The sequence below is a fragment of the Pogoniulus pusillus genome, chromosome 40 (genome assembly GCF_015220805.1).
Source record: "Pogoniulus pusillus isolate bPogPus1 chromosome 40, bPogPus1.pri, whole genome shotgun sequence".
NCBI lineage: Eukaryota > Metazoa > Chordata > Aves > Piciformes > Lybiidae > Pogoniulus > Pogoniulus pusillus.
In genome coordinates, this window is record NC_087303.1 from 5,316,254 (window position 1) to 5,340,922 (window position 24,669).

The following is a 24,669-nucleotide window of genomic DNA, read 5'->3' on the forward strand; positions in this document are numbered from 1 at the left end:
AGGAGCAGAGCTGCACCAGCAACTTGCTGGCGACAATTTCCCTGGCAGCTTCCTCCTCCATCTCCTCTGTTCCACTGCCTGAAAGCCTTCCAGTGCCCAGGAATTTGTTTCTCCTGGTTAATTCTATGATTCTAGGGTGTGCTTCTCTCACAGCTGGCACTCTGCAGCCTCCCTCACTGCTGCAGCAAACCAGCAGAGATTTTAGCCCTTGCTAAACCTGCCCAGTGCCACCCAACTACATGGACTGCCCCAGTTTGCTTTCCAGTCAGGACAGAGGCATCTTCCAGCAGGCAAGACCCAGCTCATTGAGCTTTCTCCTGCCTGGTGCAGAACCACCCTAGCTACATTCCACAGCTGCCAGGACCACATCTCTGTGCAAAGACAGAGCTCAAAAGCCTTGAGAAGGACATGGACTTGCTGGAGCAGTTCCAGAGGAAGCCACAAAGATGATCAGAGGACTGAAATACCTCTCTTATAGAATCACAGAATCAGGCAGGGTTGGAAGGGACCACAAGGAGCAGGCAGTGCCAAGCCCCCTGCCATGCCCAGGGACACCCTACCCTAGAGCAGGCTGCACACAGCCTCAGCCAGCCTGGCCTCAAACACCTCCAGCCATGGGGCCTCAACCCCCTCCCTGGGCAACCCATTTCAGCCTCTCACCACTCTCCTGCTCAACAACTTCCTCCTCACCTCCAGCCTCACTCTCCCCACCTCCACCTTTGCTCCATTCCCCCCACTCCTGCCACTCCCTCACAGCCTCCAAAGTCCCTCCCCAGCTTTTTTGGAGCCCCCTTCAGATCCTGGCAGGCCACAAGAAGGTCCCCTGGGAGCCTCCTCTGCTCCAGCCTGCACAGCCCCAACTCTTTCAGTCTGTGCTCACAGCAGAGCTGCTGCAGCCTCTGAGCATCCTCCTGGCCCTGCTCTGGACACTCTCCAGCATCTCCACAGCCCTCTTGTAATAGAGGCTCCAGAACTGGATGCAGTACTCCAGGTGGGGTCTCAGTAGAGCAAAGCAGAGGGGGAGAATCAGCTCCCTGGCCCTGCTTTGCCTATCTGGAGTTCTGGGTCCAATTCTGGGCTGCCCTGTCCAAGAAAGGCAGGGAAGGTACAGCAAAGGGCAGTGAAGGTGATTAGTGGATGAGGACATCCCTCTGATGAGGAAAGCTGAGAGGTTGGAGGCTTTTTAGCCTGGAGAAGAGAAGATTAAGTGAGGGGGGGGGGGGGGGATGGAGGTATCTCAATCTGCAAAGATAACTAAGAGCTAAGAACAGCTCTCTTATGGAGCAAGGCTCTGGAAGTGGAAACTGTGATTTGCTTTCAGCTTGAAACAACCCAAACACTCTAAAATGGGGTCCTGGGTCACTCTGGAAAATGAACACTCCTGAAATGGTCTTCACACAATCAGCAAAATAAACCCAAGAGGCATTAATTAATAAGCTGCAGGTTGTTAATTGCCTGCTCTTGCAGCACACAGCCATTTGTCAGCAGCTCTAACCATCAGGTAGTCATCTCTCTGCTATTTTCTGGGGAGGGAAAGGTTGGACATCTGCAGCTCTTCACAATCATAGGAGTGGTCATTAAAGCTTTAATGATTGCCTGGGCAAGCACTGTGGGCTTTGGAGTGGGCTCTTTACACCCAAACCTTGTGTATCACACAGTGTCCCAGCATCACAGCATCACAGCATCACAGCATCACAGCATCACAGTGTCACAGTATCACCAAGGTTGGAAGAGACCTCACAGATCATCAAGTCCAACCCTTTAGCACAGAGCTCAAGGCCAGACCATGGCACCAAGTGCCACGTCCAGTCCTGCCTTGAACAGCTCCAGGGACGGCGACTCCACCACCTCCCCGGGCAGCCCATTCCAGTGTCCAATGACTCTCTCAGGGAAGAACTTTCTCCTCACCTCCAGCCTAAATCTCCCCTGGCACAGCCTGAGGCTGTGTCCTCTCCTTCTGGTGCTGGCCACCTGAGAGAAGAGAGCAACCTCCTCCTGGCCACAACCTCCCCTCAGGTAGCTGCAGACAGCAATAAGGTCTGCCCTGAGCCTCCTCTTCTCCAGGCTAACCAATCCCAGCTCCCTCAGCCTCTCCTCGTAGGGCTGTGCTCAAGGCCTCTCCCCAGCCTCGTTGCCCTTCTCTGGACACGCTCAAGCATCTCAATGTCCCTCCTAAACTGGGGGGCCCAGAACTGAACACAGCACTCAAGGTGTGGTCTAAGCAGTGCAGAGTCCAGGGGCAGAATGACCTCCCTGCTCCTGCTGGCCACACCATTGCTGATGCAGGCCAGGATGCCACTGGCTCTCTTGGCCACCTGGGCACACTGATGGCTCATGTTCAGGTGGGTACCAATCAGCACCCCCAGATCCCTTTCTGTCTGGCTGCTCTCAGCCACTCTGACCCCAGCCTGTATCTCTGCATGGGGTTGTTGTGGCCAAAGTGCAGCACCCTGCACTTGGAGCTATTGAACTCCATCCCCTTGGACTCTGCCCATCTGTGCAGGTGGTCAAGGTCCTGCTGCAGAGCCCTTCTGCCCTCCAACCCAGCCACATCTGCCCCCAGCTTGGTGTCATCTACACACTTGCTGATGACTGACTCCATGCCCTCATCCAGATCATCTATGAAGATGTTAAAGAGGATGGGGCCCAGCACTGACCCCTGAGGGACACCACTGGTGTAACTCCAGTTCAGCTGATGAATTCATCCCAAAGGCTGCTGGGCTGGGACCAGGAACCTTCCCAGGGCCTGAAGCCCACAGTGTTTCACAAGGGGTTGGAAGAGACCTCTGGAGGTCATCCAGTGCAGCCCCCTGCCAGAGCAGGAGCACCCAGGGCAGGTCACACAGGAACACATCCAGGTGGGTTTGGGAAGTCTGCAGAGAAGGAGACTCCACAACCTCTCTGGGCAGCCTGCTGCAAGCCTCCAGCACCCTCACACCAATGAAGTTTCTCCTCATGGGGGTTGGAACAAGATGATCTTTGAGGTCCCTTTCAACCTCAACCATTCTGTGTTTAGATGGAACTGTTCCCCTGGTACCTCCTCTGCTCCAGCTTGCCCCCAGTGCCCCTTGTGCTGCCCTTGCCCATCCCTGAGCAGATCCTGGCTGTGTCCTGCCCACACTGCCCTGCACATCCTCAGCACAGCACTGAGGGCAGCCCTCAGGCTCCTCTGCTGCCAGCTCCCAGCCCCAGCTCCCTCAGCCTGGCCTCACAGGAGATGCTCACTGCCTGCAGCAGCTTGGGGGCTCTGGGCTGGACTCTCTTGAGCAGTTCCCTGAGGTCCTTCTTGAACTCTTCCCAGAGAGTGATTTGCACTGGAATGGGCTGCCCAGGGAGGTGGTGGAGTGGCTGTGGCTGGAGGTGTTGAAGCCAAGTCTGGCTGGGGCACTGAGTGCCATGGTCTGGTTGGTTGGGCAGAGCTGGGTGCTAGGCTGGGCTGGCTGAGCTTGGAGCTCTCTTCCAGCCTGCTTGATTCTGTGATTAATCTATGATTCTGTGATCAAACTGAGAAGCCCAGAACTGAACACAAGATTCCAGATGTGGCCTCAGCAGGGCAGAGTAGAGTGGCAAAAGAACCTCTCTTGACCTGCTCACCACAGCCCTTCTAATACACCCTAGGATGCCTTTGGCCTTCTTGGCCACAAGGGCACATTGATGGCTCTTGGGCATCCTTTTGTCTCAGGTCCTTCTCCTCTGCTCTGCTCCCCATCTCATCCCAGCCTCACCCCAGTCTCACCAGAAACATCTCTTTGAGTCCTTTCTGAGTCCTCTCCCTGCCATCACCTCTGCAGAAGCACAGAGTCAGATTAGACCAAACTCCCAGGGGACCTTCTTGTGGCCTGCCAGGATCTGAAGTGGGCTACAAAAAAGCTGGGGAGGGACTTCTGAGGCTGTGAGGGAGTGGCAGGAGTGGGGGGAATGGAGCAAAGGTAGAGGTGGGGAGAGTGAGGCTGGAGGTGAGGAGGAAGTTGTTGAGCAGGAGAGTGGTGAGAGGCTGGAATGGGTTGCCCAGGGAGGGGGTTGAGGCCCCATGGCTGGAGGTGTTTGAGGCCAGGCTGGCTGAGGCTGTGGTCAGGCTGCTCTAGGGTAGGGTGTCCCTGGGCATGGCAGGGGGTTGGCACTGCCTGCTCCTTGTGCTCCCTTCCAATCCTGCCTGATTCTAGTCTATGTTTCTATGATATTTTGGTTTTGGGGGGGTGGGTTGCAAGGCTGCAAATCACCTTTTGGGCAGCGAAGTTGCCTTGTTCTCTGCTCTGCAGTTTGTGCCATGCTCACTGCACATTCTCATTATGGAAATCACAGCAACTGCAAGGAAAGAGAAATCACTTCACTCATTTAGAGGCAAGAGTTTGATTGTTAGGTTGTTGGGGTTTTTTTTTCCCCTTTTCCTCTTCTTCTTCTCCTCCTTCTTTCTCTCTCTGTCATCTGCACAGACAAACCTGTCCAGGACTCTCATTCTCTAAGCTTCACTTCACAGGGAGATTGTTTTATTTGTGTTTGGGCTTTGATTCACAGCCTGATGTACAGAGTGGGGGATTCCATTCCATTTTATTGTGTTAGCCAAACCCTGAGCTTTTCTCATCTCTGCTCAGGACCAAGCACATTTCAGGCTCCAGACAGAGGAGGTCCTTGGAGTCTCTTTTTCCCTGTGAGCGGTGATGCCAAGGTGCAGTGATGGAACAGCAACACTGAGACACTTCAGGCTGCTCTGTGGTGGAAGCTTGAGTTTAGGTGAAGACTTGAAGCATGAGAAGGAGTTTTGGGCTCCACAGTTCAAAAGAGAGAGGGACCTGCTGGGCACAGTCCTGTTCAATGTCTTTATTGATGATCTGGAGCAAGGGATTGAGTCCAGCAGCAGTGAGTTTGCAGATGACACCAAGCTAGGAGCAGCTGTGGAGCTGTTGGAGGGTAGCAGAGCCCTGCAGAGGGACCTGGCCAGGCTGCATGGGTGGGCAGAGGCCAAGGGGATGAGATTGAACAAGGCCAAGGGCAGGTTCTGCACTTTGGCCACAACAACCCCAAGCAGCACTACAGGCTGGGGCCAGAGTGGCTGAGAGCAGGCAGGCAGAGAGGGCCCTGGGGGTGCTGGGAGAGAGGAGCTGCAGAGGAGGCAGCAGTGCCCAGGTGGGCAGCAGAGACAAGCAGAGCCTGGGCTGGCTCAGGAGCAGTGTGGGCAGCAGGGCCAGAGAGGGGATTCTCCTCCTCTGCTCTGCTCTGCTGAGAGCCCACCTGGAGTCCTGCATCCAGCTCTGGAGCCCCTGGGACAAGAGGGCTGTGGAGATGCTGGAGAGTGTCCAGAGCAGGGTCAGGAGGATGCTCAGAGGCTGCAGCAGCTCTGCTGTGAGCACAGACTGAAAGAGTTGGGGCTGTGCAGGCTGGAGCAGAGGAGGCTCCCAGGGGACCTTCTTGTGGCCTGCCAGGATCTGAAGGGGGCTCCAAAAAAGCTGGGGAGGGACTTTTGAGGCTGTGAGGGAGTGGCAGGAGTGGGGGGAATGGAGCAAAGGTGGAGGTGAGGAGAGTGAGGCTGGAGGTGAGGAGGAAGTTGTTGAGCAGGAGAGTGGTGAGAGGCTGGAATGGGTTGCCCAGGGAGGGGGTTGAGGCCCCATGGCTGGAGGTGTTTGAGGCCAGGCTGGCTGAGGCTGTGTGCAGCCTGCTCTAGGGTAGGGTGTCCCTGGGCATGGCAGGGGGGTTGGCACTGCCTGCTCCTCGTGGTCCCTTCCATCCCTGCCTGATTCTATGCTCTTCTGAGTCAGACACAGCCCAGATGAGCCTGGCTCCTCATGGCCTGATGTGGCCTTTGCAGCTCATGCCTGGGTGGCCACGTGTCACCTCCCTCCCCCTGGCACACATCACAGCCAGGCTGATGCTTGCATGGCTGCTCCTAATTCCTCAGGAACTCAGAGGAAAGCAGGGCAAGGAAATACCAAGCAAAGAAAGAGAGGAAGAAGATGAAAGATGGCATTTCTCTCTCCAGGCAGTGCAAGAAATAAAACAGAGGCTTTCTTCTTCCTCCTCCTCCTCCTCCTCCCCCCCCTCATTCTTCTTCTTCCTCCTCCTCCTCCTCCCCTTTTTTTGGGGGTTGAATTAACATATTCCTTTCCTTTCTTAGCCTAGGAGATGGTTTTGTGCCCCTCCCCCAAAAGAAGTATAATATCCTTCATTCCTGGCTGCCAGTCTGAAGTGTGCAGGGAGCTCTTCCTCCCAGCTCCAGCCCTTCCCCAGCAGATGCCTGACTTAGGCAGGGCTCTGTGTCTCAACCACCTCCCCAGGATGCTCCAGGCAGCTAACTGGGAAATCAGTCTGGGACAGAGGGAGTGACAGCAGCTTTCCTGGTGGGATTCAGGAGGATTAGATCTATCCATGGTGTGGTTGGAAAGACTTCAGGGTGGGATGCCACCCAGAGGGACACAGGCAGGTAGAGAAGCAGAGTCAGGAGAACCTCAGTTGATTCAGTAAGTGCAAGGTTCTGAACCTAGGTTGAGTAAAATCCTTGCTATCAATCCAGGCTGGGGGTGATGAGACTGAGAGCAGCCCTGAAGAGAAGGGCTTGGGCGTGAGGAGCTGGCCAGGAGGCAGCAGTGGGCACTGGCAGCCCAGAAAGCCAAGGACAGCCTAAGATGGAGAGATGGAGAGAGAGGATCCTGTCCCTCTGCTCTGCTCTGGGGGGACCTCCCCTGCAGGGCTGTGACCAGCTTTGGGACCTCCAACACAAGACATGGAGCTGATGGAGAGGGTCCAGAGGAGGCCACCAACATGATGAGTGGGATGGAGAACATCTGTGAGGACAGGCTGGGAAAGTTTGGGCTGTTCAGCCTGGAGAAGGCTCAGGGGAGACCTTAGAGCAGCCTTCCAGGGGGCTCCAGGAACGCTGGGGAGGGACTTTTGCCAGTGTAAGGTCAGTTGTTAGGAACTAGAGCAGGGTAGCTTTAGTCTGCACTTCAGGGAGAAATTCTTTGCAGTGAAGGTGGTGAGATACTGGAACAGGTTGCCCAGGGGAGCTGTGGGCACCTCATCCCTGGGAGTGTCTAAGACCAGGCTGGATGAGGCTTTGGGCAACCTGGGTTAGTGGGAGATGTCCCTGCTCATGGCAGGGGGGGTGGAGCTAGATGATCCTTAAGGTCCCTTCCAACCCAAGCCAGGAAGAAAGGGATCTGGGGGTAGTGGTGGATAGTAGGCTGAAGATGAGCCTAAAGAGGAGGCAGAAATGTGCCCAGGTGGGCAGCAGAGCCAATGGCATCCTGGGCTGGCTCAGGAGCAGTGTGGGCAGCAGGACCAGGGAGGTTCTTCACACCCCTGGAGTGCTGTGTCCAGTTCTGGGCTCCTCCATTGCAGAGAGCTGTTGAGGTGCTGGAAGGTGTTTGGAGAAGGGCAGCAAGGCTGGGGAGGGGCCTGGAGCAGAGCCCTGTGAGGAGAGGCTGAGGGAGCTGGGGGGGTGCAGCCTGCAGCAGAGGAGGCTCAGGGCAGAGCTGATTGCTGCCTGCAGCTGCCTGCAGGGAGGCTGTAGCCAGGTGGGGTTGGGCTCTGCTGCCAGGCAGCCAGCAACAGAAGAAGGGGACACAGTCTCAAGCTGTGGCAGGGCAGGTTGAGGCTGGATGTTGTTAGGAAGTTGTTGTCAGAGAGAGTGATTGGCACTGGAATGGGCTGCCCAGGGAGGTGGTGGAGTGGCTGTGGCTGGAGGTGTTGCAGCCAAGCCTGGCTGGGGCACTTAGTGCCATGGTCTGGTTGGTTGGGCAGGGCTGGGTGCTAGGTTGGGCTGGCTGAGCTTGGAGCTCTCTTCCAACCTGCTTCATTCTGTGATTCTATGATTCTGTGACTCCATGACAGAGCCTCCCAGGGCAGCTTTGAGCACAGCAATGTTTCTCCTGCTTAGGGTCTCTGCTCAAGCCTCACCTCAGCCCTGTCAATCTCTCTTCAGATCTGATGCTGTAAGACAAGAAGTGGTTCAGGAAATTAGGGTGGAATGGAGTGAAAGAGGAATGGGGTCTGGGAGAGAGATTGATCTAAAGATAGAAGCTGTTGGAGCTGCTGCAACTTCTCAAGTGCCTTTTTAATTGCTTGACCACACATTTAGCAGCTTAAAGTTTCTAAGCTTCATTTCCTTCATAGACTGGAGATGATCACAGAGTCCCAGAATCACAGAAACATTCAGGTTGGCAAAGCCCCTCAGGAGCACCAAGCCCAACCCATAGCCCTACTCTACAAGGCTCACCCCAAACCATAGCCCCAAGCACCACATCCAAACCACTTCTAAACACATCCAGGGTTGGTGTCTCCAGCACCTCCCTGGGCAGCTCATTCCAGTGCCTGACCACTCTTGCTGGCAAAAAAGATGTTTCCTGATGTCCAGTCTGAACCTCCCCAGTGGCAGCTTGAGGCCATTCCCTCTTGTTCTGTCACTACTTACCTGTGAGGAGAGACCAGCACCAACCTCTCCACAACCTCCTTTCAGGTAGCTGTAGACAGTGATGATGCACAAGCCCTTGTGTGGCTCTTGCTTTGGGATGCTGGAGTAAGGACCAGGCAGGAGCTGTCCCAAATCCCAAAGCCAGGCAGCCCCCAGTGTTATGATTCTTTGCCTGCCTCCATGGAGTCTTCCATACTCTCCTCAGACCCCACCTGCAGCCCTGGGGGCAGTTCTGCAGCCCTCAGTGCAAGCAGGACATGGAAGTGTTGGAGGCAGTGCAGAGGAGGCCACCAAGATGCTGAGAGGGCTGCAGCAGCTCTGCTCTGAGCACAGGCTGAGAGAGTTGGGGCTGTGCAGCCTGCAGAGGAGAAGGCTTCCAGGAGAGCTTGGAGTGGCCTTGCAGGATCTGAAGGGGGCTGCAGGAGGGCTGGGGAGGGACTATTGAGAAGGTGTGGGAATGGGAGGAGGAGGAGGAATGGGTTTGGAGTGTGAGAGGGGAGATTGGAAGTGGATGTTAGGAAGAAGTTGTTTGCAGTGAGGGTGGTGAGAGCCTGGCAGAGGTTGAGGGTGGTGAGAGACTGGCATAGGTTGAGGGTGGGAAGACCCTGGCATAGGTTGAGGGTGGTGAGAGCCTGGCACAGGTTTGCCAGGGAGATTGTGATCTTTGATCACATTGGGTGCTTCTGTGCTCCACAACCTCCCTTGATGTATTTAGGACCAGGCTGGATGAGACCTTGAGTGACCTCTTCTAGTGGGAGCTGTCCCTACCTCTGCCCAGAAGGTTGGAACTGGCTGAGCTTTGAGATCCCTTCCAACTTAAACCATTCTCTGTTTCTATTCACCTAAAACACTGCAACCTTTCAAACCACCTCCCAGATCCTGAAGCAGGCTCTGCTCAGGTTTGAGCCCCCTGGCAGCCAAGGAGCAAGCTCAGAAGTATGACACTAATTACATCTCAGCCCTGCAGCCTCCTTCCAGTGAGGAGAAGGAAGACTAAAGCAGAAGATGGAACGAATGAAGGACCTGAGCTGTTCCCCATAGCCACTGCTCCTTGCATGATGCAATAGAGAGGACATTTATGAGTCTAATACCAATATTGATGTTTGCAGGGACATTTGTTCAGTGCTTGGAGTAAATACCTTCCCAATCAATAGCTATAAAGGCAGCTGAGCTCTTGGTTCTGTGTGTGTGTGTCTGGGTGCTTTGGAGGCTTTGTGCTTGGAGGAGCATTGGAGCTGCCTTTTATTCCTCGCCTCGTTAAAGAGCTGAGGCTGTGGCATGATGAATGGACCACAGGAGGGGCTGCTGTTGGATGAGGCAAAGACAGGAGCTGCTAGAGACAAAGACAGGAGCTGTTATTTGTAAAGGTTTGAGCTGATTTTCCTTTGGTGGTGGTGGTTGTTGTCCCTCCAGCCCCTCCTCCAGTTCTTTACCTGGATCAATACATTTAAGCTCCTAATAGGGGAAAAATACAGGTTGGGGGTTGAGTGTTGATTGACTTCATCCAGTGCAGGGGGGGGAATAAGATAAACTCACTCAAATGTGGGGATGCTTTGAGCTAGGCTGGGAATAAAAGCCCTGCACAAAGAAGTGGTCTCTCATTCCTACAGCTCTCATTCCAGCTTGCCCAGGGAGGTTGTGGAGCACAGAATCACCAAATGGGATGGAAGGACGCAAGGAAAGGCTGATAGAGCTGAGGATGTTCAGCCTGGAGAGGCTCCAGAGAGACCTTAGAGCAGCCTGCCAGTACCTGCAGTGGGCTACAAGAAGGCTGCAGAGGGACTGTTTGCAAAGGCCTGCAGGGACAGGAGGAGGGACAATGGTTTGAGCTTAGAGAAAAGGAGATTTAGGTTGGATGTTAGGAACGAGTTAGGTTGGATGTTAAGAGGGAGGTTGTGGAGAGGCTGCTGCTGGGCTCTGCTCCCAGGTGATTGGAGGCAGAACAAGGAGGAATGGCCTCAAGCTGAGGCTGGGGAGATTTAGATTGGACATTAGAAGAGAGTGGTCAGGGACTGGAATGAGCTGCCCAGGGAGGTGGTGGAGTCACCCAGCCTCGCTCTGCTTCAGGGTGGTTTGGATGTGGTGCTTGGGGATGTGGTTTAGATTGGATGTTAGGAACAAGTTCTACAGCTACCTGAAGGGAGGTTGTGGAGAAGCTGCTGCTGGGCTCTGCTCCCAGGTGACTGGAGGCAGACCAAGGGGGAATGGCCTCAAGCTGAGGCTGGGGAGGTTTAGACTGGACATTCCAAACCTCTCTAGATGCCATCCTGTGCAACCTGCTCTAGGTGAACATCCTCTGGGAGGTGTGGGGGTTTAAACTGGATGATGTCCAAAGGCCCCTTCCAACCTCTGCCATTCTGTGATTCTGTGATTTGAATCTTAGAATCCTAGAATCAGTCAGGGTTGGAAGGGACCACAAGGATCAGCCAGTTCCAACCTCCCTGCCATGCCCAGGGACACCCTACCTTGGATCAGGCTGGATAGAGCCTCATCCAGTCTGGCATTAAACACATCCAAGGATGAGGCCTCCACCACCTCCCTGGGCAACCCCTCCCAGGCTCTCGCCACCCTCATGTTGAAGAACTTCTTCCTAATCTCCAGTCTGAATCTCCCCATTTCCAGCTTTGTTCCATTCCCCCCAGTTCTTTCCCTTCCTGAGAGCCTAAAAAGTCCCTCCCCAGCTTTTTTGTAGCTCCCTTCAGACACTGGAAGACCACAACAAAATCACAGAATAAAAGAATCACAGAATCAAGCAGGCTGGAAGAGAGCTCCAAGCTCAGCCAGCCCAACCTAGCACCCAGCCCTGCCCAACCAACCACACCATGGCACTAAGTGCCCCAGCCAGGCTTGGCTGCAACACCTCCAGCCACAGCCACTCCACCACCTCCCTGGGCAGCCCATTCCAGTGCCAATCACTCTCTCTGACAACAACTTCCTAACAACATCCAGCCTGAACCTGCCCTGCCACAGCTTCAGGCTGTGTCCCCTTCTTCTGTTGCTGTTTGCCTGGCAGCAGAGCCCAACCCCACCTGGCTACAGCCTCCCTGCAGGCAGCTGCAGGCAGCAATCAGCTCTGCCCTGAGCCTCCTCTGCTGCAGGCTGCACCCCCCCAGCTCCCTCAGCCTCTCCTCACAGGGCTGTGCTCCAGGCCCATCCCTAGTTTCATAATGAAGCTCTGCTTGCTGACATGGGCTGGTCACACAGCTCTCTCACCCTGCTGGCAAGGTAGCCAGGACTTCATTTTTTCCAACTCTACCCCGAAAAGAGCCTGGAAAACGAAAAGTGGACTTTTTCCTGCTGAGTCAGCAGAAAAGCTGAGCCTCTTTCTGCTGACTTTGAGATCAGCTTACCCAAGAGAGGTGCAGCTCTCCTTTAGATTGCTAAGATCTTTTCTTCACTTTCACTTGAAGCTGGGAATTTAATTCAGCCTAATAGGAGACAACTCAACGAGACCAAACTGCTCCGGCGCAGCTCAGCTTGGTCCGACTCAGTCCATTTATCATCTGCAGCTGTCATTGCAGGGACACTTCTGTGCTGAGCAGGCTTGGAATGAGAAATTGGATCCAGGAGTACTTTAGATGCAGTTCTTGTTTACCAGCAAGCTGATTTTACATGAGCAGCAGCTTTGGATTAAAGATAATAAAAAAGGTTAGCAGAAGCCTGGTAGGTTCCTGCTTGGTCTGAGCTTGGGTTTCTTTGGTGGTGCCTTTGGTGCTTTAAGTTGCACTGCCAAGATCAGGGGATTTGGAAGCAATCACAGAGGGAGATTGAGAGAGTGGAAGAGCAGCAATATTTGCAGAGTCTGTTGGAGTTTCTTATTAATGGAAATGAAAAAGAGTGTGGGGAGGGGGGAGAGGAAATCAGAGCCCACAGTAGGCAGAGCTTTGGGAGCGAGAGCATCTCCTGCTCTTTTAGGTGTAGAACTGTAGAGAGCAATCAAATGAATAATCCTTGCTGCTCCTTTTCTAGCTCACTTTTCATGCCTGCATATTGTTAGGCTTGTAGAAGGGCCTGACTTTGTGATGGCAGAAGAAAGAGGCTGGGAAGGATGCTTTGATCATGAAAGTCTCCAAGCAGCGTATGACTGCTCTGCAACTCCTGGCGGGGGATGCTCAGCACTTGCTTTGCTTCTGCTTTTGCTTTCTTCCCTCTGCAAAGAGAGATGGGCTTTTTTTTTTTCTTCATGGCCACTCTGATGGTACTTGCCTGACATTTAGTGACAGGCTGGGGGTGAAGTAAGGTTTCTTTTCTACAGAGCAGCCAGCAGCCAGCTGTTGGGCTCAGCCGTGGCTTCTCCATCATGATCATCTCCCTTCTACTGCTTGGGAGCTGCAGACAAGGCACAGAATCACAGAAGGGGTTGGGTTGGAAGGGATCTTAAAGATCATCCAGTCCCAATCTCTCTGCCATGGGGCAGGGACACTTCCCACCAGCCCAGGCTGCTCGAGGACTCATCCAACCTGGCCTTGAACACTTCCAGGGAGAGCACTTCCACAACCTCCTTGGGCAACCTGTGCCAGTGTCTCACCACCCTCACTGGAAAGAATTTCTTCCTGATCTCCAGCCTTAATCCAGCTCAAAGCCACTGCCTCTCATCTTCTCACTGCAAGCCCTTCTAAAAAAATCCCTCAGCTTTCCTGTAGCCCCCTTCAGGTACTGGAAGGCTTATTTAGGTTCAGAGAATCATAGAACCAAGCAGGCTGGAAGAGAGCTCCAAGCTCAGCCAGCCCAACCTAGCACCCAGCCCTGCCCAACCAACCAGACCATGGCACTCAGTGCCCCAGCCAGGCTTGGCTGCAACACCTCCAGCCAGAGACTCCACCACCTCCCTGGGCAGCCCATTCCAATGCCAATCACTCTCTCTGACAACAACTTCCTTCTCACATCCAGCCTCATCCTGCCCTGGCATCCAGCCTCAACCTGCCCTGGCACAACTTGAGGCTGTGTCCTCTTCTTCTGTTGCTGGTTGCCAAGCAGAAGAGTCCAACCTCATCTGGCTACAGCTTCCCTGCAGGTAGCTGCAGACAGTTCTTCTCCAGGCTGAATGACCCCAACTCCCCCAGCCTGTTCCCATAGCCAAAGCTCCTCGACTGCAGCAGCAGGAGCAGTTCATCTATTTCTCTCTCCAAGGAGACCTGTGGAGCCAGCACTGCTCTGGGAGCATCTGACCTACCAGCTAGAGCCAGCTCCTCTGCTGGGGCTGCACGTGGAGCAGTTTGCTTCAGTCTCATGCCTCTGGGTGGCTTGCTAAAGTTTGCCCATCAGACCCCCTGCTACAACAGATTAATTGATTTAAAAGCCGGCAAGGATCAGGCTGATTGTCTTGGAGGTTTTGTTCTGGGGCAATCGAAGCTCTCTCTCTACAATGTACTCACAGCATCCTTGTAGCCATAGAAACCAGGGGAATTTATAGGCTCCACACAGTTCCTCTGGCTAAATCTATAGCAGTAGCTAACACCATGCCAGGCTTGGGGTACCAAAACCTGCTCATCCCCACACTGATCTCTTTAGTGTGCCTCTTGGCATGGCACCCACCCCAAGTGCTGGGTGCTGCTGGGACCCAGCGCGAGTCAAGCAGGCAGCTCCCACCAAGGGGTTTAGCAGAGTGGGGTTGGTGCTGAGCTCTTTGGAGTGAGATGGAGACTTGGTCTGCTCCTGGCTGTGCTGAAATCCCATAATACTCAGCATCAGCACATGGTCCCTTTGGTAGTTTGACACTGTTAGTGGTGAGACAAGAGCAGAGGGATGTCCTTAGAGGAAGTCCAACCCTTAAAGGGTTGGACTTGATGATCTGTGAGGTCTCTTCCAACCTTGGTGATACTGTGATACTGTGATACTGTGAAGTCTGCCTGGCTGGGGGCTGTTGGTCCATTTGCACCACGCAGCACACACAAAGGCAGGACTCTCCCTGGAGGTGTTCAAAGCCAGGTTGGATGAGACCTTGAGCAACCTGGGCCAGTGGGAGGTGCTCCCTATCCATGGCAGGGGGTTGGAACTGGATGATTTTTAAGCTCTCTTCCAACCCAGATCATTCTGTGATCTTCAGCAGGTGCTGTGGGGCTCTGTCTGGACACATTCTCCCATTGCTTCAAGGCATTAAAATAAGCTGGGAGGGTTTAAGTCTAGAGTTTGTTAGTTGCTGCTGGAGCTGCTGAACCTGTGCTGGTGGGAGGTGTCCCTGCCCATGGCATGGGGTTGGAACTGGATGAGCTTTAAGGTCCCTTCCAACTCAGACCACTCTGGGATTCTGTGATGCCAGCACAAGGGGCAGTGGTGGAAGCTGAGGCAGAGGAAGTGCCATGGAAACAGGAGGAGGAATCTTCCCCCTGTGAGGGTGACAGAACCCTGGCACAGGCTGCCCAGAGGGGTTGTGGATTCTCCCTGTCTGGTGATATTCAAACCCCACCTGGATGAGTTCCTGTGTGATCTGCTCCAGGTGCTGCTGCTGTGGCAGGGGGCTTGGACTGGCTGAGCTTTGGAGCTGCTTCCAGCCCCTGACACTCTGTGATGCTCTGATATGTCCCCATGGAAATGAGCTGCCTAAAGGGAGAGGCTTGATTCAGTTTATGGGAAAGAAACAGGCGTTTAGAAATGATTTATAGCTCCAGAGTCTAAAATTATACTTCTCTCTGAAGTGTGAGTTCAAGCCTCAGACAGACCACAAAAAACCTCAGCTGAACCTGAGACTCTGGAGATGGAAAATCAGGATCAGGCCTATAGGAAAGCTGGGGAGGGACTTCTGTGCTGACAGGATGATAGAATCAAGCAGGTTGGAAGAGATCTCCAAGCTCAGCCAGTCCAACCTAGCACCAGCAGGTTGGAAGAGATCTCCAAGCTCAGCCAGTCCAACCTAGCACCAGCAGGTTGGAAGAGATCTCCAAGTTCAGCCAGTCCAACCTAGCACCAGCAGGTTGGAAGAGATCTCCAAGTTCAGCCAGTCCAACCTAGCACCCAGCCCTGCCCAATCAACCAGACCATGGCTTTGAGCTGGGAGAGGGGAGATTGAGAGTGGAGATTAGGGAGAAATCATTTAGAGTGAGGGTGGGGAGCCACTGGAACAGGTTGCCCAGGGAGGCTGTGGATGTCCCCTCCCTGGAGGTGTTGAAAGCCAGTTTGGAGGAGACCTTGAGCAACCTGGGCTGATGGAGGTGTCCCTGCCCATGCAGGAGGCTTGCAACTGGACCACTTTTAAGGTCCCTTCCAACCCTTCCTATGCTTCCTATCTACCTCCAGAGAAGGCACCAGCTTCTCTTCAGCACTGCTCACAAAACCTTGAGGTCTAAACCCAAACAGCTCTCACAAAAAGGCAACATCCCAGAGTGGAGGAGAGGGCAGGAGGCAACATTTCACCAGCAGCTGTGCTCAAGACAAAGAAGCTTCTTAGCTACTTGATGGCAAGAAGGATGTTGGGGAACCAGAAAACACACACACAAAAAAAAGAAGGGGTTGTAGATCTTCTTTTTCCCTGCTCACATAACTCAAGAGGAGCTGATTAAGTCCTTCTGAAATGCAGAAAACATCTGAGAAGTGTCAAAGCAATGAAGGTATTTTGGGTGTGAGTGTTTTAAGCTACTGACAAGGAAGGATTGGTGCGGAGAGGCTGTCTCAGCGGCGCGATGCATCACTGCGCTGACAAGGCAGGGATGCTAGGAAGGGAAAGGCAAGAACTCACTTCTCTGTGCCTGGCAGTCACTTGGCCATGTGTGCTTCTCTCCCTGAGAGACTTGGAAAAGCACTAATTGAACAGCTGCAGGGCTCCCCAGATCCAGAGGGCCAGGGAAATACTGGAGAGTGTCCAATGGAGGCTGCGAGGATGCTGAAGGGACTGGAACGTCTGGGTGAGGAGGAGAGTTTGACAGCCCTGGGGCTGGGGAGCCTGAATAAGAGCAGCCCCAGAGGGGGTCTGAGCAATGCTTACAAGTAGCTGAAGGGTCTGTGTCAGGAAGAAGGGTTCATAGAATCAGAGAATGGTTTGGGATGGAAGGGACCTCAAAGCTCAGCCAGTCCATAGGCAGGGACAGCTCCCACTGGAACAGGTCACTCAAGGCCTCATCCAGCCTGGTCCTGAGCACCTTGCTGGACACAGGACTCAAGGAGTGGCCTGAGCAGTGCTGAGCACAGGGGCACAAGAACCTCCCTTGTCCTGCTGCCCACACTGCTCCTGAGCCAGCCCAGGATGCCATTGGTTCTGCTGCCCACCTGGGCACTGCTGCCTCCTCTGCAGCTCCTCTCTCCCACCACCCCCAGCTCCCTCTCTGCCTGCCTGCTCTCAGCCACTCTGGCCCCAGCCTGCAGTGCTGCTTGGGGTTGTTGTGGCCAAAGTGTAGACCTGCCCTTGGCCTTGTTCAATCTCATCCCCTTGGCCTCTGCCCACCCATCCAGCCTGGCCAGGTCCCTCTGCAGGGCTCTGCTCCCCTCCAACAGCTCCACAGCTGTTTCTTGCTTGATTTAACTCTGGTTTTCTGCTGTGGGTTCAGTGCAGCACAGGGAGATGTGGTAAGGATTGAAATCATAGAGGATGTGATCAATGTTTGGTAGGTGTTTAATATTCACACATCACATTTGCTTTCTCAACTCATCCTGCCCCAGCAGAAGGGAATGAAGCATTTCCAGAAGGAGGTTCTGACATTTCCCAAATGAAATTTCCACTTGGTGGAATATTTCTGCATTTCTCCTTTTTGTCCTGATGTGAAGGGAAAATGAATATCAAAAGGCTGAACCTCCTGGAGGACAGCAGCTGGAGTTTGTCTCTCCTTTGGTAGCTCTGCCCCTTTTCCAGCAGGCTCTGAGAGGTCATTTTCTGTATGCTCAAGGTTTAAAGAACACCTCAGGAGGGTTAAGACAAAGCCAAGAGAGATGTTTGGTTGTTTCATTGCTGTAGATTGGAGTGGCCTTAGCATCCCTGAGGCTACAGCAGTAGCAAAGCACTGACCTGATCCCTCTGTTTCAACCTCCTGGTAGAGGCACTGGGTTCACATCACAGAATTACTGAGGCTAGAGTAGACCTCTGAGATAGAATCATAGGATCAGAGAATGGTTTAGGTTGGAAGGGACCTCAAAGCTCAGCCACTTCCAACCCCCTGCCATTAACAGGGACAGATCCCACTAGAACAGGTCACTCAAGGACTCATCCAACCTGGTCCTGAACACCTTCAGGGAGGTTGTGGGGCACAGAAGCACCCAATGTGACCAAAAATTCTGTGCTTCTGTGCTCCACAATCTCCCTGGCAAACTTGTGCCAGTGTCTCACCACCCTCAACCTCTGCCAGTTCTGGGCTCCTCCATTGCAGAGAGCTGTTGAGGTGCTGGAAGGTGTTGAGAGAAGGGCAGCAAGGCTGGGGAGGGGCCTGGAGCACAGCCCTGTGAGGAGAGGCTGAGGGAGCTGGGGGGGTGCAGCCTGCAGCAGAGGAGGCTCAGGGCAGAGCTGATTGCTGCCTGCAGCTGCCTGCAGGGAGGCTGTAGCCAGGTGGGGTTGGGCTCTGCTGCCAGGCAGACAGCAACAGAAGAAGGGGACACAGCCTGAAGCTGTGGCAGGGCAGGCTGAGGCTGGATGTTGTTAGGAAGTTGTTGTCAGAGAGAGTGATTGGCACTGGAATGGGCTGCCCAGGGAGGTGGTGGAGTGGCTGTGGCTGGAGGTGTTGCAGCCAAGCCTGGCTGGGGCACTTAGTGCCATGGTCTGGTTGGTTGGGCAGGGCTGGGTGCTAGGTTGGGCTGCAGGAGCTTGGAGCTCTCTTCCAGCCTGCCTGATTCCATGGCTCTGTGATTCTGTGATTTATTTGCTTAGGGATCTTTCATGAAGATTCCATCAGTTGTCTGGCTTGGACTGGATGATCCTTTGAGGTCTCTTCCAACCCCTAATGTTCTGTGATTCAGTGAAAATGGAGCTGGTTTTCTTGATTCAGCAGCCAGGCCTCACATCAGCTTTCACAGTGTCAGGGGCTGGAAGGCAGCTCCAAAGCTCAGCCAGTCCAAGCCCTGCCACAGCAGCAGCACCTGGAGCAGGTCACACAGAACACATCCAGGCAGGGTTTGGATATCTGCAGAGAGGGAGACTCCACAGCCCCCCTGGGCAGCTTGTGCCAGGCTCTGCCACCCTCAAAGGGGAAAAATTCCTCCTCATGTTTCCATGGCACTTCCTCTGCCTCAGCTTCCACCACTGCCCCTTGTGCTGGCACTGGCATCCCCCAGCAGAGCCTGGCTCCAGCTCCTGCCACTCACCTGCACATCTTTATCAACACTGCTGAGGTCACCTCTCAGTCTCCTCCTCTCCAAGCTCCCAGCCCCAGCTCCCTCAGGCTCTGCTCCTACCAGAGCTGTTCCATTCCCTTCAGCACCTCTGTGGCTCTGTGCTGGGCTCTCTCCAGCAGTTCTATGTCCCTCTCAAACTGGGCTCTGGACGCTGCTGTGCGACAACGCAGAGCAATGTCAGCAGCTGCTGAAGCTTACCCCTTGTGCCATTGGCAGTGTGCAGAACAGGCAGGGGTAGCAAAAAATGGAGTAGAGGCATCACACTGTAAAACTTAATCTCCCATATAGAGACTTAGTCTAGCATAAAAGAAACAGTGCTGGAGGGTGTAAGAAAACACGAGACCCTAGGGATGATTTAGCGTCCTAAAGGCATCCAGACACAAGCCCCAGCCAGGCAGAAACGAGCTGGGGAACACTGAGGCTATTACACTGCAATTGCCTGTGTGTACTCTACATAAAGCACCAGCAGAGCACTTGTTGTTAAAGCATGTAAATGCCTTCCTCAGGCTGAGCAGGAGCACTGCTGCCGAGCTTGAATAGCAAATGTCACTTTAGGCTTTAAAGCTGAGCGGTGCTGCTGCTGCCTGCCTCCAGCCAAGGGCTCCAGGGAGGTAGGGAATGGCCTTGGGAAGTTGGTATAGGTACAGGGTGTGTTGGAAAGCTGCAAAGGGGAAAAGGATTTGGGGGTGATAGGGGATGGGAGGGTGAGAATGAGCCAGTCATGGAATCTGGGGGCTAGGAGGGGCAATGCCAGTCTGGGATGGGTCAGAAGGGCTGTGGTGAGTAGCTCAAGAGAGGTTCTCCTGCCCCTGTGCTCTGCTCTGCTCTGTTGTGGCTGCATCTGGAGGACTGTGTCCAGTTCTGGGCCCCCAGTTCAAGAGGGACACAGAACTGCTGGAGAGAGTCCAGCACAGAGCCACAGAGGTGCTGAAGGGAATGGAACAGCTCTGGTAGGAGCAGAGCCTGAGGGAGCTGGGGCTGGGAGCTGGGAGAGGAGGAGACTGAGAGGTGACCTCAGCAGTGTTGGTAAAGATGTGCAGGTGAGTGGCAGGAGCTGGAGCCAGGCTCTGCTGGGGGATGCCAGTGCCAGCACAAGGGGCAGTGGTGGAAGCTGAGGCAGAGGAAGTGCCATGGAAACAGGAGGAGGAATTTTTCCCTGTGAAGGTGCCAGAGCCTGGCACAGGCTGCCCAGGGGGGCTGTGGGGTCTCCCTCTCTGCAGATATTCAAACCCTGCCTGGATGTGTTCCTGTGTGACCTGCTCCAGGTGCTGCTGCTCTGGCAGGGGGTTGGCCTCGCTGAGCTTTGGAGCTGCCTTCAGCCCCCTGATATTCTGTGGTTCTGTGTGTGAGATTCTTATAACAAAATGCTTTGTGCTGCTTGCTAAAGCCCGGTTGAGCTTCACAGAATCATAGAATCATAGAAAGGTTTAGCTTGGAAGGGATCTCAAAGCTCAGCCACTTCCAACCCCCTAACATAGGCAGGGACAATTCTCACTAGAACAGGTCACTCAAAGCCTCATCCAGCCTGGTCCTAAACACATCCAGGGAGGTTGTGGAGCACAGAAGCACCCAATGTGATCAAAGATTCTGTGCTTCTGTGCTCCACAACTCCCTGGCAAACCTGTGCCAGTCTCTCACCACCCTCACTGCAAACAACTTCTTCCTAACAGCCACTTCCAATCTCCCCTCTCACACTTCAAACCCATTCCTCCTCCTCCTGCCATTCCCACACCTTCTCAATAGTCCCTCCCCAGCCCTCCTGCAGCCCCCTTCAGATCCTGCAAGGCCACTCCAAGCTCTCCTGGAAGCCTTCTCCTCTGCAGGCTGCACAGCCCCAACTCTCTCAGCCTGTGCTCAGAGCAGAGCTGCTGCAGCCCTCTCAGCATCTTGGTGGCCTCCTCTGGGCTGGCTCCAACACTTCCATGTCCTGCTTGTGCTGGGGGCTGCAGAACTGCTCTGAGGACAGCAGAGCCAAGCGGCAGTATCCTCTCCTTTGCCCTGGGTAGGTCTAACCATAGAATCACAGAATCCAGCAGGTTGGAAGAGAGCTCCAAGCTCAGCCAGCACAACCTAGCACTCAGCCCTGGCCAATCAACCAGACCATGGCACTAAGTGCCCCAGCCAGGCTTGTCTTGAGCACCTGCAGGGATGGTGACTCCATCACCTCCCTGGGCAGCCCATTCCAACATCAAAACACACAATGTGTTTGAGGCTCCATCGCTGGAGACATTCAAGGTCAGGCTTGATGTGACCCTGTGCAGCCTGCTCTAGTTGGAGGTGTCCCTGCTGACTGCAGGGGGCTTAGACAGGTTGACCTTTGAGGATGCCTTCCAACTTGCTGCAGGCTGTGCAGAAGAGCCTTGCCTGTCTCTTGCAGATGAAGTCACTGCAGGGTGAGCCTCTGATTTTCCCCACTCTTAGTCCTGTCTGAGTCTGTTCCCAACAAGGCTAAAGATTCAGCTTGGTAAACAACCTCTGTTTCACCTCAGGTGCTGAGACACTCCACTTGTCATAGAAGCACAGAATCAAGCAGGTTGGAAGAGAGCTCCAAGCTCAGCCAGCCCAACCTAGCACCCAGCCCTGCCCAACCAACCAGACCATGGCACTAAGTGCCCCAGCCAGGCTTGGCTGCAACACCTCCAGCCACAGCCACTCCACCACCTCCCTGGGCAGCCCATTCCAGTGCCAATCACTCTCTCTGACAACAACTTCCTCCTCACATCCAGCCTAGACCTGCCCTGCCACAGCTTGAGCATCTGTCCCCTTGTTTTGTTGCTGGGTGCCTGGCAGCAGAGCCCAACCCCACCTGGCTACAGCCTCCTTCAGGGAGCTGCAAGCAGCAATGAGCTCTGCCCTGAGCCTCCTCTGCTGCAGGCTGCACCCCCCCAGCTCCCTCAGCCTCTCCTCACAGGGCTCCCTCCCACCCGTTCTCAATCCACCTCACTCCCTGATCATCCAGAGCACACTGCCTGGCTTTAGGCAGCAGGATGCTGTGGGAGACAATGTGAATGGAAGCTGCTTTATTAACAGCTTCTCTTTTCTGAAGCCTTGAGCACCCTGGGCTGGTGGGAGGTGTCCCTACCCATGGCAGGGGGGGGTTGGAACTAGATAAGCTGTAGGCTCACTTCCAGCCCAACCTGTTCTGTGATCCTATGAGCCCAACTGCCAATATATTAGGGCAGGTGGTGGCAGTCAGAGTTTCCCAGGTATGGGCATATTTGGGGGGGCCATATGGGAGGGATTGAAAGGATTTCATTGCCTTTCCATGCACCCTTCAAACATCTCCTGTGCAGCCTGTTGCAGATGCTGCCTAACAGGATGCAGCTGTAACTCCTTCGCTCCCTCCGTGCTCACAGTCCCACCCTTAAACCTGCTCTGCGTTTCGATGCTGCTGTTTGATCCTGTCCATCTCGCCTGCAGACAGCTCCCAGGCAGGCTCTGTTGATCATCAGCTCCCCACTGCTTTCACAGGTCCCCTGCAGAGCACATCCAGCAGTTTCAGATGTGCTGCCTTTGAAGTGAGCTCGACACCACCACAGAGGCGTTGGGAGCAAACAGCTCAGGCAGTGCTCCTTTCTCTTCCCTTCCTTCAAACCCTGCAGCGTTCCAGCAGGAGGTTTTTTTGGGGGACCTGGCTCTGATGAACTCCTTTCCAGCCATTATGGGCAATGAGAAATGCAAACAGATTGGAACAGCAAACTCCAACAAACAGGAAAACAAAAGCCACTGCCTGGAATTCCTGGCTGCAGCCTAGCAAAGGAAAATAGGTTGTGGAGGGAGAAAGGGAAATGAGGAGAGAGGCAGGAAGGAGCTCGTCCATCACAAGCCTGTGCCAAGTGCTCCTGCAAGTGGTAGGGTAAGAAGCATGGGAGCACAGCAAGCCCTGAGTGCCCTCCAAGAGGGAAGGGTGAGGGGAAGGATGCTCCTTGCCAATGGTCCTCCTGCTCCCCAAGCTGCAGACCTAGGACAGAAAGAGAATCCCAGCATGGTAGGGGCTGGAAGGGACCTCTGAGGATCATCCACTCCTGAAGTGGGGCACCTAGAGCAGCTTGCTCAGGGTCATGATCTGAAGGGGTCTTACAGGAGGGCTGGGGAGGGACTATTGAGAAGGTGTGGGAATGGCAGAAGGAGGAGGAATGGGTTTGGAGTGGCAGAGGGGAGATTGGAAGTGGATGTTTGCAGTGAGGGTGGTGAGATCCTGGCACAGGTTTGCCAGGAAGGTTGTGGAGCACAGAAGCACCCAATGTGATCTTTGATCACATTGGGTGCTTCTGTGCTCCACAACCTCCCTGGAGGTGTTCAGGACCAGGTTGAATGAGGCCTTGAGTGACCTGTTCTAGTGGGAGCTGTCCCTGCCTATGGCAGGAGGTTGGAAGTGGCTGAGCTTTGAGGTCCCTTCCAACATAAACCATTCTGTGGTTCTATGAGCACAGCCTGAAAGAGTTGGGGCTGTGCAGGCTGGAGCAGAGGAGGCTCCCAGGGGACCTTCTGGTGGCCTTCCAGCATCTGAAGTGGGCTCCAAAAAAGCTGGGGAGGGACTTTGGAGGCTGTGAGGGAGTGGCAGGAGTGGGGGGAATGGAGCAAAGGTGGAGGTGGGGAGAGTGAGGCTGGAGGTGAGGAGGAAGTTGTTGAGCAGGAGAGTGGTGAGAGGCTGGAATGGGTTGCCCAGGGAGGGGGTTGAGGCCCCATGGCTGGAGGTGTTTGAGGCCAGGCTGGCTGAGGCTGTGTGCAGCCTGCTCTAGGGTAGGGTGTCCCTGGGCATGGCAGGGGGGTTGGAACTGCCTGCTCCTTGTGGTCCCTTCCAACTCTGACTGATTCTATGCTTCCATAACCCCCAGAGTGGTTGCAGTCTCTCCAGAGAAGGAGACTCCACAAACTCTCAGCTCAAAGATTTCATTTCATCAAGCTGAGCACACTCTGGTTTCAGCTCCAATGCCCTGGGCTGTCCCCAGACACCAAGGACCACTCAGTGCAGCCAAGGAAGAGGCAAGAGAGGAGATCTCAATGCTGATCAATAGCTAAGGGGTGGACTTGCAGAGGATGGGGTCAGATTCCTGATGGTGAGCAGTGACAGGACAAGGGGCAATGGGCACAAAGAGGTTGCACCTGAGCATCAGGAGACACTTGTTTGGTGTGAGGCTGCTGGAGACCTGGAGCAGGCTGCCCAGAGAGGTTATGGAGTCTCCTTCTCTGGAGATCTTCCAACCCCCCCTGGCCATTTTGACCCTGGGCAAGCTGCTGTGGGTGCCCTGCTTGAGCAGGGAGGGGGTTGGATGTTAGGAACAAGTTATTTGCCATGAGGGTAGTGGCACACAGGAACCCTAACCCTTCCAACCCAGCCCATTCTGTGATTCCATGCAAGGAGACTGCTCCCAGCTCCATCACTCCAAGAGCTGCTCCTGCTTTAACTCCAAGCTTACTGCAGAGGCAATGATGCCCCAGGGTGCCTTTTGGCACTGAAATGCTCCTGTAGACTGCCCTGGGAGGCATTCCTGCAGGGAAAATGGCACTGTGGGCTATTATTCTGATCCAGTTTCACTGGAATAATAATCTCCTTCTGGCACTGAACTTTACTCTTCTGCCTTTGGTTCATCTCACCTCAGGGGTCCCTGCTCAGCTGGGTGCCCAGTAAAAGCCTGGGGCTGGTTTCCCCAGGCAGGCTGACCCAAGCTGCTTCCCACTCGTGGTCCCTTCACTGACCCACATGCACCTGGTGATGAAGTGAGAGCTCCTGGAGGGACTCATTCTGGCAGCACTCAAAGCTGTGTCTCCCTCTGGATAGAAAGGGCACCTTGAGGACAGAAAGAGCCCCAGGAGCATGATGCTTGTGGGCAAGGAATCAGAAGTGTTGTTGCTTGGGAATGTCCTTTAAGGTCATCCAATCCAACCAGCCTCTAACTCTGCCCAGGCTGGTGCCAAGCCATGGCCCCCAGCACCACATCTCTGCATCTCTGGAACACCTCCAGGGATGGGCATTCAACCACCTCCCTGGGCAGCCTGTGCCAAGCTTTGGGAAC

The 24,669-nt window shown here is 54.4% G+C and overlaps 1 protein-coding gene across 3 annotated transcripts in view; it reads left to right on the forward strand.

The window, feature by feature from the left end:
- The window catches only part of LOC135191595 (acid-sensing ion channel 2), a 722,832-nt gene that overhangs the window by 454,541 nt on the left and 243,622 nt on the right, over positions 1-24,669 (forward strand). The window lies entirely within an intron of this gene.